The sequence below is a fragment of the Pongo pygmaeus genome, chromosome 1 (assembly GCF_028885625.2).
Source record: "Pongo pygmaeus isolate AG05252 chromosome 1, NHGRI_mPonPyg2-v2.0_pri, whole genome shotgun sequence".
NCBI classification, from domain to species: domain Eukaryota; kingdom Metazoa; phylum Chordata; class Mammalia; order Primates; family Hominidae; genus Pongo; species Pongo pygmaeus.
This window is the reverse complement of record NC_072373.2, coordinates 217,428,549-217,443,598: the sequence shown is the minus strand read 5'-3', so window position 1 is coordinate 217,443,598 and position 15,050 is coordinate 217,428,549. Positions and strand designations below refer to the sequence as shown.

General features: G+C 45.7%; 1 protein-coding gene across 1 annotated transcript in view; it reads left to right on the top strand.

Moving 5' to 3' along the window:
• Window positions 1-15,050, top strand: part of PDPN (podoplanin) — a 34,312-nt gene that overhangs the window by 7,675 nt on the left and 11,587 nt on the right.

Genomic DNA, 15,050 nt, shown 5'->3' with positions numbered 1-15,050 from the left:
GCCTCCCAAAGTGCTGGGATTACAGGCGTGAGCCACCATGCCCAGCAAGACCAAATTTCTAGGAATAAAAGCCAGCAAGACTTACAGTTCAGCATTTCTTGACTTGTTACTAGTCACCTCTTATAGCACTCATGACTATATTCACACGTTTAAATTGATATGTAATTCACATACCACAAAATTAACCCATTTAAAGCAAACAATTCAGTGGTCTTCAGTAAAGTCGCAGAGTTATGCAACCATCACCACTATCAATTTTAGAACGTTTTCATCACGCCCCTTCCCCAAAAGCCCCAAACTATCAGCAGTCATTCCCATTTCCTCCTCCGCCTAGACCCTGACCACCATCGATCTACTTTCTGTCTCTATGGAATTGCTTATTCTGGATATTTCTTATCACTGGAATCATACAATATGTGGCCTTTTGTACCTGGCTTCATTTACTTAGCATGATGCTTACAAGGTTCATCCATGTTATAGCATGCACCAGAATTTCATTCTTTTTAAAAAAATTTTTTAGAGATGAGGTCTTCCTCTGTCACCCAGGCTGAATAGCAGTGGCACAGTCATAGCTCACTACAGCCTCAGATTCCTGGGCTGAAGCCATCCTCCTGCTTCAGCCTCCCAAGTAGCTGGGACTACAGGCTTATGCCACCACACCAATTTTGTTTAAGTTTTTGAGGAACTGCCATTCTGTTTTCCAAAGTGGCTGCACTATTTACAGTTCAACCAACAATACATGCTGTTCTGGTTTCTCCACATCCTCACCAACACTTGTTTTCTTTCTCTGTGTGTGTGTGTTTACGTTGTAGCCATTCTAATGCGTATGAAATGACATCTGGTAGTTTCAATTTGCATTTTCCTAATGATTAGTGATGCTGAGCATCTTTTTATGCACTACTTAGCCAATTGTGTATCTTTGGAGATATGTTTGTTTAAATCCTTTGCTCACTAAAGTTGAGTTAAATCCTTTGCTAACTTTATATTGTTGATTGAAAGCCTCTTTTCTATATATTCTAGATATTAGACCCTTAAATATATGAATTGCAGACTTTTCTCCCATCCTATGGACTGGGTTGTCTTTTCAATTTCTTGATAGCAACCATTGAATAGCGTTTAAAATTTTGGTGAAGTTAAATGTATCTGTGTTTTGTTGCTTGCACCGTTGGCGTCATCTAGGAAGCTGTTGCCTAGTCCAAGCTTACAGCGATTTACTCTTACAGTTTTAGCTCTGATATTTGATTCATTTAGATTAGAGAGCTTTGATTCATTTAGAGTTCATTTTTGTGTGGGCTATGAAGTAGAGGCCCAACTCCATTCTTTTGCATGTGGGTATCCAGTGGGCAAGGTACCATTTGTTGAAAAGATGATTTTTTTTTTTTTTTTTGAGACAGAGTTTTGCTCTTGTTGCCCAGGCTGGAGTGCAATGGCACGATCTTGGCTCACCACAACCTCCGCTTCCCGGGTTCAAGTGATTCTCCTGCCTCAGCCTCTGAGTAGCTGGGATTACAGGCATGCACCACCATGCCCGGCTAATTTTTTTTTTTTTTTTTTTAGTAGATTCGGGGTTTCTCCATGTTGGTCAGGCTGGTCTCAAACTCCCAACCTCAGGTGATCCACCTGCCTCTGCCTCCCAAAGTGCTGGGATTACAGGCGAAAGCCACCGCGCCTGGCCGAAAAGATGATTCTTTCTTCACTGAAGAATCTTGGCACCTCTGTCAAAAATCAATTACCCGTAAATGTATAAGTTTAAATCTGGGTTAAATTGATCTATATGTCTATCCTTCTACCAGTAGCACCATCTTGATTACTGCAGCTTTGTAGTAAGTTTTGAAATGGATGTATGAGTCTACCTTGTCTTTACCAAGATTGCTTTGGTGATTCTCCTGTCTGTATTTTAGTTATTTGTGTACATATCTTGTCCCTTAGAGAAGAGAGCACTTAAAAGAGCACGTGGTAGGTACATAGTAAACATGTGGCAGGAAGAAGAGGGAGGAAACAGGATAGATGAATAGGAATGACAGAAAGCAGATAATAAAAGCATAAAAATCAGGTAGGAGGGATGAGAGATTGGGAACCAACTTGGTAAGGAAAAGGCATTTAAACGCCCGGCTCTAGATATGGTGAGTTTGAGGTAAATAGTAAGACACTCAATTTGATGTATCTGATGAGTACCTGGGAAGATAGTCATCTAAAAGAGTGTCAGAGCTAAGCCCTGGAGATGAAGTTTGCTGCTTGAATTTCCCCTACATTAGAACAAAGGGAGAAAAATGGCAAGGGAAGAACAGAAGAGATCCTCTTAGCCAAAAACAACTATTTTCCAAAAATCTACCAAAGCACACTTCAAGGTCCCAAACCAGGCTTGGGATCGAGGCCAAGGGACGCTAGTGGAAACGGCCACATTCTGCACATTCCTGCAGGCCTGGTCCTCCTGGGCTCACAGCTGGGCTGTCTGAGCTGCGTGGGGTGGACGGTGAGGTCAGATGCAAAGGGGCTTCTTTTCTCACTCTTGCAAAATCAGGGCCTGCTCAGCTGACAGCCATGAGTGAATCAGCTCAGATTTCCATTCAGTTTCCGAGCAGACGGCAAGTGCTTCCCAAACACATCCCACTGAGAAGCTCTGCTCCAGGACAGCACTTCTAAAGCAGGTTTTTGTCATTTGGTACTAAGTGGCCCTCCCTAGAAAGGGAATGTTCGTGACACCAGCCCTAGCTGAGTTCCAGAAAAGTTTATTACAGAGCTGTGATTTCAGTCTACAAAACTGTGAACTCATTTCCTCTTGGACTGAGAATGTTCTGCTTTGGTCAAGAGAAAAACGTCTCCCCAGGTTGAGTAATCTTGGTTGAGGTTGTAATCAGCAGCCTCTAATGTGAACACTGAGCAGTTCTGAGCCATGTTTGTGCTTGAGGAGTGTGTTGATTCACTCCCATGAACTCTGAAAACCACGAATGTCATTCATCCATTCATTCAGGCAGCAGAGACTGTGCTAGTGGCTGGGCCATAAACTTACAGCAGGATGGGGCCTTGCCCTCAAGGAACTTGTAGATGCTGGTAGGGAGGAGGTAGTAAATGCCAAAATGTTATCAAATTCTATACTAGTTTAGAGGAGATTACTTTCTCCTGGCAACTTGGAAGAGCTCTGAAGGGAAGGGGATTTTACCTGGGCAAGGAAGGAGAGGTGGGGTTTGGAAGGGCACTGATTGAGCTAAAAGGCGAACCTGCAGGTGCCCTTGGCAGCCCCTCCTCAATAATCTCCTACAGAGATTAATCTAGGGCAGCTCAGTCTACTCCAGACCTTTCTTTAGAAGTAGAGAGGAATATAACAGGGAGCTGGTCAAGAGTATTCGGTGCCTGTGAAGACACAGTGGTTGGGAGCATGGGTTTGAGAGTCTGAACAGATGGCAATGTCTAATCCATGCATTGGCACTTGCTCATTTCATGGGCAGTTGACTTAACCTCAGCCTCACCATTGTCAGCTAAAAAATGAGGATGATACTAGTTTGCAAGACTTCTGTAAAGAACAAGAGAGCGGCCGGGCGCGGTGGCTTACGCCTGTAATCCCAGCACTTTGGGAGGCCGAGGTGGGCGGATCACCAGGTCAGGAGATCGAGACCACCCTGGCTAACACAGTGAAACCCCATCTCTACTAAAAATACAAAAAAAAAAAAAAAATTAGCCGGGCGTGGTGGCAGGCACCTGTAGTCCCAGCTACTCTGGGAGGCTGAGGCGGGAGAATGGTGTGAACCTGGGAGGCGGAGCTTGCAGTGAGCTGAGATCCCACCATGCACTCCAGCCGCCTGGGCGACAGAGCGAGACTCCTTCTCAAAAAAAAAAAAAAAAAAAAAACGAGAGCACACACCTGACGCCACAGTTTGCACATTCTCCCATAAATCCAACAAATAGCACTTGTTATTAAAACACCTCGTGGATTGTCTAAGAGGTTAAATGCAAAGATCTGTGAAAGATACACATGAGATTTCAGTTCTTTCCCTCTTGAAAGGGGAGAGAGGATAGATCTGATTGAGAGATAATGTCATACCTGTATTATGTCGTAAGGATCTTATATCCTGTCCCTTCTTGCTGGTGTGGCTGTGAGCAAAACATCAATATTCAATTTGTCTAGTGACTTAATGTGACTCCTTGCTATTGAAAGGAAAATGGAGTCCCTCTCATTGGCCCCTCTTCTTCATTGCCCAGTTCAGCTGCAGAAACCCTCAAAGTGCTGCCCTCAACTTTGGGAGGTGACCCAGAGGGGACACCTCCCCCCGACCCTCAAGACCCCAAAGCAAACTCTGGGGCAGGGGGTACTGTGCAGACTGCCTCCCAGTTTGTAGTCAGGGAAAGCGGTTTCCCATCTTCACGTGCTGGATTTCTCCTAATTTCTCCAGAGGAACTAGTGACACATGTCTGATCTCCTCAGCTTTGACATGTTTCTCTTACATTTTACAGAAGAGTCACACGCCCCCAGTGCCGTTAGCACACAGTCAGGTCTCATCTCGTCATTGGTCTCATCCCACAGGGGCTGACAGGACCTGCCACGGTGAATGGGCATGGCGCTGCTCACACGAAATCGAACGGCAGGGTAGCCAAGTTCCCCTTCGCAGGTGCCGTGCTATCTTCAGCTATGCTGTCTCTTTCATTACGGGGGAAGGCGTTTAACAACTCGCGGGTGAAGCCTGGTGGACAGCGGCAGGGACATTATAAATACAGAAGATAATTTTAAAGAAGTGTTCCGGCCGGGTGCAGTGGCTCACAACTGTAATCCCAGGACTTTGGGAGGCTGAGGTGGGCAGATCACCTGAGGTCAGGAGTTTGAGAGCAGCCTGGTCAACATGATGAAATCCTGTCTCTACTAAAAATAAAAAAAATTAGCTGGACGTGGTGGCAGGTGCCTGTAATCCCAGCTACTTGAGAGGCTGAGGTGGGAGAATCGCTTGAACCCAGGAGGCGGAGGTTGCAATGAGCCAAGATCTCGTGCCACTGCACTCTAGCCTGGGTGACAGAGCGAGACTCCGTCTCAAAAAAAAAAAAAAGAAAAAAAAAAAAAGTTCTACCTGAATGTATAAATGTACTTATGCTGTCACTCAACAGGCATCTGCTAAATACCTACCATGGTGCCAGACTCTAGGAATCTACGGGGCGGTGTGGACTTCAGTTAGCGCTATGTATACCTGGAGGAGAATTCAGTGAGGGGACATGTATGTGGGTACAGAGTGGCAGGCAGGCCGAAGCCTAGATTAATTCACAGTTCTCTAGATTTTCCAGAGCCAAACTTTTGGTCCAGTAAGCAATTTACCAGACTCCATGGAAGGGGTGAAGGGGGAAAAAAGTTCACTGGCCACATCAGTGATTATGTCGATCACGCCCAGTGGCTGCTCGAAGTTGAGGGCACACAGCTCTGGGTTAGGGAGTGGCTTTCTTCGTGTAAAGCTTTGGGACTTCAGAGGTTAGTGGTTGCATCAATATTCCACACGAGGTCAGGTGTGTTTAGGGTCGTGTGGCTGTAAGCAAAACATCAATATTCCAAAGGAAGGCTTCAACACTAGGTCAGGAGATGGGCCAGGCTATGGGACACAAGGGGCAACTCAAAAGATAAAGCTGATAGAGGGAAAATTCTAATGCCTTTCTCCTGATTGCCAGAACCCACTTCAGGATGACTGAGGGAAGCAACAGCAAACAGCTAAGTTGGGACATTTTTGAACTCAGCTGAAGGACTGTAGAGAGATATGAACACCTCAGTGACTGCAGTGGGTGGTCGGCACAGTGCTGGAAAATGTTGGAGGCTGGCACCTTTCTACTCTTTGGGGTGTGTTTACTTTCAGGCTTCTGGGCTCAGTTTGGAGACGTGATAGAAAAATAATATACAAAAGCCTGTGTTTGGGCAAAGAAACAGAAGTAGGTGTTTTTGTTTTTCAAATAGACATTTTAACATCTCTTCAAAAGCATAACTTTATCTCAAATGTAATTGGGGAGGTGCTAGAATTAATTATTAGTTATCCTAGAGTTTGTTCTATAGGGGAAAACCAGAACTTCCTAGAATATGAATTTTAAAAAAATTCTGCTTCTCAACAGCCACAAGTCATTCCAACACCATTTCGTCATCCATCTACAAAGACATTTATTTGTGCATTTAGACACTAGGGCCGCCCAAGATGCTAGAAAACACTGAGCAACATGAAAGTCCCCTTTAATCTGTTGACTAATACCCTAGATTTCCTTTGAAAATCCCGAGGGTAACTCAGCTTGTATCTTGTTTACTTTAAAAATCAGCATCACCAGTTCAAGATAAAATGCTGTAGAAACTGCTTCTCCAGCGGTCAGATTAGGGAGCTGCAGGTCCGCAGAAATAGGAGTGAAAGAAACTAATCACTCACGTCAAGATGGAAATGGCACAGGAGCTCTTTAGCTAAATTTTATATAGAGGACTTAACGAGAGGAAGTCCCCATCTAAAGACTCAGCATCACAAAGGGGCAGCCTTCTTTGTTCAGTAGATCTGTTTCTACTCTAAATGTTGTTTGTCAGTAGAGCTATAACAGGTGGTAAAATGAATTCTCACTTTGGGAGGCCAAGGAGGAAGAATCGCTTGAGCCCAGGAGTTTGAGACCAGCCTGGACAACACAGTGAGACCCTGTGGTCTACAAAAAAATAAGCCCAATTAGCCAGGCATGGTGGTACGCACTTACAGTCCCAACTACTCGAGAGAGGCTAAGGTGGGAGGATCACTTGAGCCTGGAAAATTGAGGCTGCAGTGAGCCAAGATTGTGCCACTGCACTCCAGCCTGGGTGACAGGAGACCCTGTCTCAAAAAAAGGATTCTACTGGGTTAGCATTTCTTTTCTTTTCTTTTCTTCCTCTTTCTTTCTTTCCTTTCTTTGCTTTCTTTTCTTTTGTCTCACTCTGTTACTCAGGCTGGAGTGTGTGGCACTATCTTGGCTCACTACAACCTCTACCTCCCAGGTTCAAGCAATTCTCATGTCTCAGCCTCCCAAGTAGCTGGGATTACAGGCACAAGCCACCACGCCTGGCTAATTTTTTGTATTTTTAGTAGGGAGAGGGTTTCCCGATGTTGGCCAGATTGGTCTCTAACCCCTGACCTCAAGTGATCTGCCCTCCTCGGCCTCCCTAAGCACTGGGATTACAGGTGTGAGCCACCACACCTGTCCCACATTTATTTCTGATTGTCAGTGGGTAATGACTTCAAATGCTCCCCAGCCGTCACCTGTCCAGTTCTTTCCCTCCTCACTGCCACTGTCCTGGTGTAAGGACCAACCCCTCTCCCCTGTCTTTCTTAGACAAGAGAAAGAATCTAAGCTTCTCCCTGCTTCAGCCTGATCCTGGCACCTTCCCTGATACACACACACTCTATTCACTTACTTGAGTTAGGGTGGCCTCTGGGACTCAACTGAGGTCATCCCCTCCTCATCATCTCCTGGCTTCCCTTCACACGCCAAATGCAACTGAAACCCCATCCTTAAAACAGTTCTACCGAACCACCGCTCCACACCTCTCAGCCCCATCTCTGTCCTCCTCAGCCCCTCCATCCGGCCACACTGACCACCCTCCCTCCCGTGCAGCGCCCCATGCTCGTTCTGGGCTTCGGGGTTACTTAGCACCAGCTGTTCTCCTATCTGGAACTCACCCATTCACTCAGCAGCTACTTACCGAGTGCCTGGTATGTGCCAGGGATTTCAGACATTGTGGACATTGAGATGAGGCAGGCTTTATCAAGCTTATATTCCAGTAGGACAGACAAGTAGCGAGTAGGTAGCAGGGTGGGGGTAAGCATTCAGGTATATGTGCCGTGGAAGAGGGGAGGGGTACTCGCTTAAATGGACAGTCCAAGAAAGTGCCCCCCCTCCTTTTTTTTTTTTTTTTTTTTTTTTTGAGATGGAGTCTCGCTCTGTCGCTAGCCTGGAGTGCAGTGGCGCAATCTTGGCTCACTGCAACCTCCGCCTCCAGGGTTCAAGGGATTCCTTTGCCTCAGCCTCCTGAGTAGCTGGGACTACAGGTGCGCACCACCACGCCTGGCTAATTTTTTGTATTTTAGTAGAGACGAGGTTTCACCATGTTGGCCAGGATGGTCTCGATCTCCTGACCTTGTGATCCACCTGCCTCAGCCTCCCAAAGTGCTGGTGGGATTACAGGCGTAAGCCACCATGCCCGGCCAGAAAGTTCCCTGAGATCTGAAGGCACGAGGGAAGCTATCTTGATGTGTTCAAGAAGCTATCTTTTTTTTTTTTTTTTTTTTTCAGACAGAATCTTGCTTTGTCATCCAGGCTGAAGTGCAGTGGCTCAATCTCAGCTCACTGCAACCTGCACCTCCTGGGTTCAAGTGATTCTTGTGCCTCAGCCTCCTGAGTAGCTGGGATTACAGAGGCCCACCACCACGCCTGGCTAATGTTTGTATTTTTAGTAGAGACGGGGTTTCACCATGTTGGCTAGGCTGTGTTCGAACTCCTGACCTCAAGTGATCTGTCTACCTTGGCCTCCCAAAGTGCTGGGATTAATAGCTTATCTGATGTGTTGCTTATTTTTTTATGGTGACCGCACCCCACTCCAAGAGTACTCAAGTCCTTAAGAGTGGAGATCTTCCTTACCTGTTCACTTCTCTGTCTCTAGTGCTGAGAATGTGGCCCAGCGCATAGCAGGTGCTTGGTAAATATTTGTGGAAGGAATACAAGTGCTGGGAGCTGGGGCTGTAGAGGTGAACTCATGCAGGCTTCAGTCTTGGTTTTTGCTGCTGCCTTAACTTGCACAGTTAAGAGGAGAGAGGGCTGCTGCTGCTCAAAAAAACACCTCCTTTTAGAGCGAGTCATTCCTTCCTTCTAACCTGCCATTGCTCAAAGTTTAGATTCGTCCAGATTTCTCCTAGTAAGGGGACACACTGGAGGAGGTCAAGACTGTGGTCATTAAATAAGACTGGAAGTTTCTAACAAGTTGGGATTTCATAAGAGGCAGTGAGGTGCCAGGGGAAGCGATTGTTCCTGACTACCAGGAACGTGATTTCTGGGAAGATGAGGATGGCACGTGGGCAGAAGGGGAAGGATCTCAGAACCCAGGGAGGGAGGCAAGCGGGTATTTTAGCCCAAAGCTGCCAGGAGAACACATCACGAAAATGTACAGCTGCTTTTTAGTTGTATGTTGGTGAGTCTAGGGATGTGGTCAGAACATTTGGCTTTGTGTCCGCTAATGAATCACATGAACTTGGCGCATCACTTAACTTTTTTTTTTTTTTTGAGATGGAGATTCACTCTTGTCACCCAGGCTACAGTGCAGTGGCACAATCTCAGCTCACTACAGCCTCTGCCTCGGTTCAAATGATTCTCCTGCCTCAGCCTCCCGAGTAGCTGGGACTACAGGCCTGCGCCACCATGGCCAGCTAATTTTTGTACTTTTAGTAGAGAAGGTGTTTCACCACGTTGGCCAGGCTGGTCTTGAACTCCTGACCTCAGGTCATCCACCTGCCTTGGCCTCCCAAAGTGCTGGGATTACAGACATGAGCCACCGCGTTGGGCCACATCACTTAACTTCTGACCTTGTTAAAGAAACAATAATTCTGACACTTGTTAAAACTGTACGGAAGACTTTAGTCAAGACCACTGTAATAAGGGGCATTGCAGTAGGGAGGAGAGCTCAGGTTCACCTCTGGGTGAAAGGAAAAGTGGAGATTTGTAGCCCACAAGCAGAATGAGGGGATCAGTGGGTGGAAAATTCCTAAGAGATGGGGTTGGGGGGACTCTTGCTAAACTGGCCTAACAAGATTCTTTCTGAAGGCAGGCTAAGGGCCTAGCCACCACAGCGCTGTTGTGAAATAAAGTCAACTGGGAGACACCATGTAAACCCTACATTGTGAGTAGCAAATGTGAGTGAGAGGGTATTAGGGCAATGAGGTATCTTCCACGTTAAGTGGAATTTACAATGCTGCGTCGGTGCCAGATCTTGAATGACCCCAAATGCACCTTTTGAATACTTACTTTTCCTCCTTGCCCTAGACACTGAGTTTTATTCTAGCTACTCCCTGGTCACTGATTTAACTCAGCAGCTGTCAGCTGATGTGAGGAGGAAGAGGGAGCTTACAGTGAAGAGAGCACGGATTTAGGATTTAGAAACAGGTTCTGGAGACTGCAGACAGAGGGCCATGTGGAGTGGGGATAGTTGGCAGTGTCCAAGCCACTTAAGCTGGGCCTTGTGCTAAGAAGTTTCTCCTGTAACTGTGACATAGTATTTGTTTGTTTGTTTGTTTTGGGACCATGTCTCGCTCTGTCGCCCAGGCTGGAGCGCGGTGGCACAATCTTGCCTCACTGCAACCTCCGCCTCCTGGGTTCAAATGGTTCTCCTGCCTCAGCCTCCTGAGTAGCTGGGACTACAGGCATGTGCTACCATGCCTACCTAATTTTTGTATTTTTAGTAGGGACAGCATTTTGCCATGTTGGTCAGGATGGTCTCAAACTCCTGGCCTCAGGTGATCTGCCCGCCTTGGCCTACCAAAGTGCTGGCATTACAGGCCTGAGCCACTGCCCCCAGCCATGACATAGTATTGGAAAGAAAAGATTTGTCTCAATGAGAGCTGGTTTTGAAGCAATGGGGAAAAGAGGATTTATCAGAGTGATTGGCTAATCTTTTGGGGGGAAATTATATTTCTCTTTTATTATAATACTTAAACATAAGACAAATAGAAATATTAAACGTAAATACAATACCATAAGGAAAATATAGGTGAATATTTATGTGATCTTGAGGAAGGGTTTGTGAGTGTGATGTCAAAAAAACAAGTTGAAGAAGTTTGACTACTGATCGCTTGGTCATTTGCAAAAGAAAGATGTAGGCCGGGTGCAGTGGCTCATGCCTGTAATCCCAGCACTTTGGGAGGCCGAGGCGGGCGGATCACAAGGTCAGGAGATTGAGACCATCCTGGCTAACATGGTGAAACCCCGTCTCTATTAAAAAATATAAAAAATTAGCCAGGTGTGGTGGCGGGCACCTGTAGTCCCAGCTACTTGGGAGGCTGAGGCAGGAGAATGGCGTGAACCCGGGAGGCGGAGCTTGCAGCGAGTTGAGATCGTGCCACTGCACTCCAGCCTGGGCGACAGAGCAAGACTCTGTCTCAAAAGAAAAAAAAAAAAATGCCAGCAGCGTTTAAGCCAAAGAATACATTCTTAAGCTACGAACAGTGCTTATAAGAGGGAATGCCGTGTGACCATTACAAAAACGGTCACAAAAAAAGACAAATGGATGAAACTCGTTCCACAAGTCAAAGAAGTGTAAATGAAACCAAAAGACTGAAATCACTTATTCAAAAGATTTTTATTAAGAATTTGGACTATTACAATAACAGCCTGATTGAATGTTGCATCTAAACTCAAAAGTACTCTTTTTTTTTTTTTTGTCTCCCAGGCTGGAGTGCAATGGCTCAATCTCAGCTCACTGCAATCTCTGCCTCCCGGGTTCAAGTGATTCTCCCACCTCAGCCTCCCGAGTAGCTGGGATTACAGGCGTGCACCATCATGCCTGGCTAATTTTCTTTTGTATTTTCAGTGGAGACGGGGTTTCACCATGTTGGCCAGGCTGGTCTTGAACTCCTGACTCAGGTGATCCACCCGCCTCAGCCTCCGAAAGTGCTGGGATTATAGGCGTGAGCCACCATGCCCCGCCAACTCTAAAGTATTTTTAAAGAAATGGCAGGCTGGGCACAGTGGCTTATGCCTGTGATCCCAGCACTTTGCAAGGCTGAGGTGGGAGGACTGCTTGAACCCAGGAGTTTAAGAGCAGCCTGGGCAATGTAGTGAGACCTCATCTCTACAAATATATGTATATATATCAATAAAATGAGATGTCAGATGTCATCTCTATAAATACAAAGGAGAGAGAGAGACAGAAAAGAAAGAAAGAAAGAAAGAGAAAGAAAGAAAAGAAAGAAATTCTGTTTAAAAAAGAAATGCCCACTTTGGGAGGCCGAGGCAGGTGGATCACCTGAGGTCAGGAGTTCGAGACTAGCCTGGCCAACATGGTGAAACACCATCTGTACTAAAAATATAAAAATTAGCTGGGCGTGGTGGTGCACACCTGTAATCCCAGCTACTTGGGAGGCTGAGGCAGGAGAATCGCTTGAACCCAGGAGGCAAAGGCTGTAGTGAGCCGAAATTGTACCATTGCACTCCAGCCTGGGTGACAAGAGCGAAACTCCATCTCAAAAAAAGACAAAAGAAATGCCATCCTGTAATGTATGCAATCTAATAAGTTAATAGACATGAATGCAAAGATAAAAGTTATTCATAGTGATTTCATATAAATAAGCATTGCTTAAGTTCATTTGTTCTCAAAAATTAAGAACCTCAAGAGACAGTTGATTTATCAAATCATCTTCTCCTAGGAAGTAGAAACTAAAGCCTAGCTTTTTTTTTTTTTTTTTAAGACAGAGTCTCACTTTGCCGCCCAGGCTGGAGTGCAGTGGCATGATCTCAGCTCACTGCAACCTCCGCCCCCCGAGTTCAAGTGATTCTCCTGCCTCAGCCTCCCGAGTAGTTGGAGTTACAGGCGCCTGCCACTGTACCAGGCTAATTTTTGTATTTTTAGTAGAGACGGGGTTTCACCATCTTGGCCAGGCTGGTCTTGAACTCCTGACCTCATGATCCACCCACCTCCACCTCCCAAAGTGCTAGGATTATAGGTGTGAGCCACCGTGCCCAGCCCTGCCTAGCTTTTTAAAATAATCACAAGAACAAATTTCAAAGTAAGTGGATCGTTTGCTGCCGCATTTGGAAACTTCCACTGAGCCGTGTTTGGCTGAGGCTGGGTGTGGCAGGAAAGGGTGTTTATGTGAGCACAATGGTACACCACTCCAGAACTGAACCTGCAAGCTAGGCTGTGGGTATTGGTTTATGATGGCAAATTCGTCACTCTACGCTTGTAGAAACAATTGTGTGTCTGCACATATGTGCATCCCTGAATGTGTGTGTATATGTGTGTGTGTGTGTGCGTATGTATGCCTGTGCACACATGTGTCTTGGGGAAAAGAGGATTGGAAAGTGAAGGCATCAGTACATGATTTGAATTTCACGAGGAAGGGGAAAAGACATGAGATGCTGGTTGGAACTCTAGGAACTCTTCACCCAGGGAAGCCTTCAGGCAAGATAATAAGAGGGACAATTGGGGATCTCTTGTTAAAGTTCAACTTTCCCATGGAGCAAAAAGAATGCCAGGGCGGTGAGACAAAAGACATGCATCTTAATCCTGATTGTCATTCATAAAACGCCTTTTGTCCATTCAGAGCGATTTTAGTACTTGGCTCTGTGGGCCAAGGGTGGAAAAGAACAAGAAGGAATTTTTATAAAGTTACACTTTCAGTGAACTGAGCTTTCTATGAAAGAATTCAATCTAACTTCATTGAGCACTTGATCTTTTTTTTTAAAGCAAGAATTGTTTTAAGTTAGATACACCAAATAAGTAAGTGATTGTACTAAACAGCTCCAGAAAACATTTTTAAAATTGATGATTTGTTAACTAAGTTCAAACCAGGCGAGGAAGAAATACAATGGGAAGCTTAATAAGTTTTTTAATAAGGACTACTTGTCTGGAAAGGGATATTTCCCATTGAGCTCAATAAATACACAGTAAATGTTTGCCTACACCACAAGTCATACATTTTTGTAGGAGCCAATCACCAACCCTCACCTCTACTCCTACTCCAGCAAAAGGCCACATGGAGAGGCAAACCATTTGCATGCAAAGAAATATTCAGTTATTGCTAATTGGTAAACCCCTCGCTGTACACCTACAGATTAAAATAAAATGCGTAGGTAGCTCATCCAAAGCCATCTCTACTGGATTAGGACTCTAGAATCAAAGAGCAGACTCATAGAACAAGTGAATTTACTTCAGAGGCTTCCTCCCCCTAGGCATCAAAGAAGCTATAATCAAATATTTATTAGCTGTGCCTCTGGCTGGGCTGTCTAAGCAGTGGGGAGAATAAGGTATCTTAAGGCAAGGAATGGATTGCTAATGTAAATGCTGCCTAGAGACAAACAAACATCTGCTCTTTAATTACACGAAGAAATCTCCAAGCACCTCCCTCCCCTTGCTCCTGGGATGTGTATGCTTGTTTATTTTGCAACTGTATTTAGTCGTGGAATTTCCAGAACCACTGGAGTCTAGGGAAGAAGCCCATGGCCAGTGAGTCACATTTTTAATGCACGAAGAGGGTTGTTTGGTGATTTTTTAGAGATGATGAGCACGGTCATGAGTAGTAGTTTGGGTCACTTCAACAGAAGTTGAAGAAGAGAATACTGCTGTTATCTGCTCTATCTCTCATTGTAGAATTCAGCCTGGTAGTCCACTCCAATTCCCTGCTCCAGCAGAAACCTTTTTTTTTTCTTTGAGATGGAGTCCTGCTGTGTCATCGGCTGGAGTGCAGTGGTGTGATCTTGGCTCACTGCAACCCCCACCTCCCACGTTCAAGCGATTCTCCTGCCTCAGCCTCCTGAGTAGCTGGGACTACAGGCATGCGCCCCCATGCCCAGCTAATTTTTGTATTTTTAGTAGAGATGGGGTTTCACCATGTTGGCCAGGATGGTCTCGATCTCTTGACCTTGTGATCCGCCCGCCTTGGCCTCCCAAAGTGCTGGGATTACAGGCGTGAGCCACCACACCTGGCCCAGAAACCTTTTTCATTGGCATGACACATTATTTGTCCAAATGTTAATGCAGAAAAGCCAGGGCCAGGGGCAGTTCATTAGTTTGGCTCTTTTTCTTTTTTTTTTGAGATTGAGTTCAGGCTGGAGTGCAGTGATGCAATCTCAGCTCACTGCAACCTCTGCTTCCTGGGTTCGAGCAATTTTCCTGCCTCAGCCTCCTGAGTAGCTAGGATTACAGGTGCCCACCACCACACCAGGCTAATTTTTGTATTTTTAGTAGAGACAGAGTTTCACCGTGTTGGCCAGGCTGGTCTCAAATTCCTGACCTCAAATGACCCACCCACCTTGGCCTCTCAAAGTGTTGAGATTACAGGCGTGAGCCACTGCACCCAGCTAGTTTGGTGTACTAAGTGTTCTAT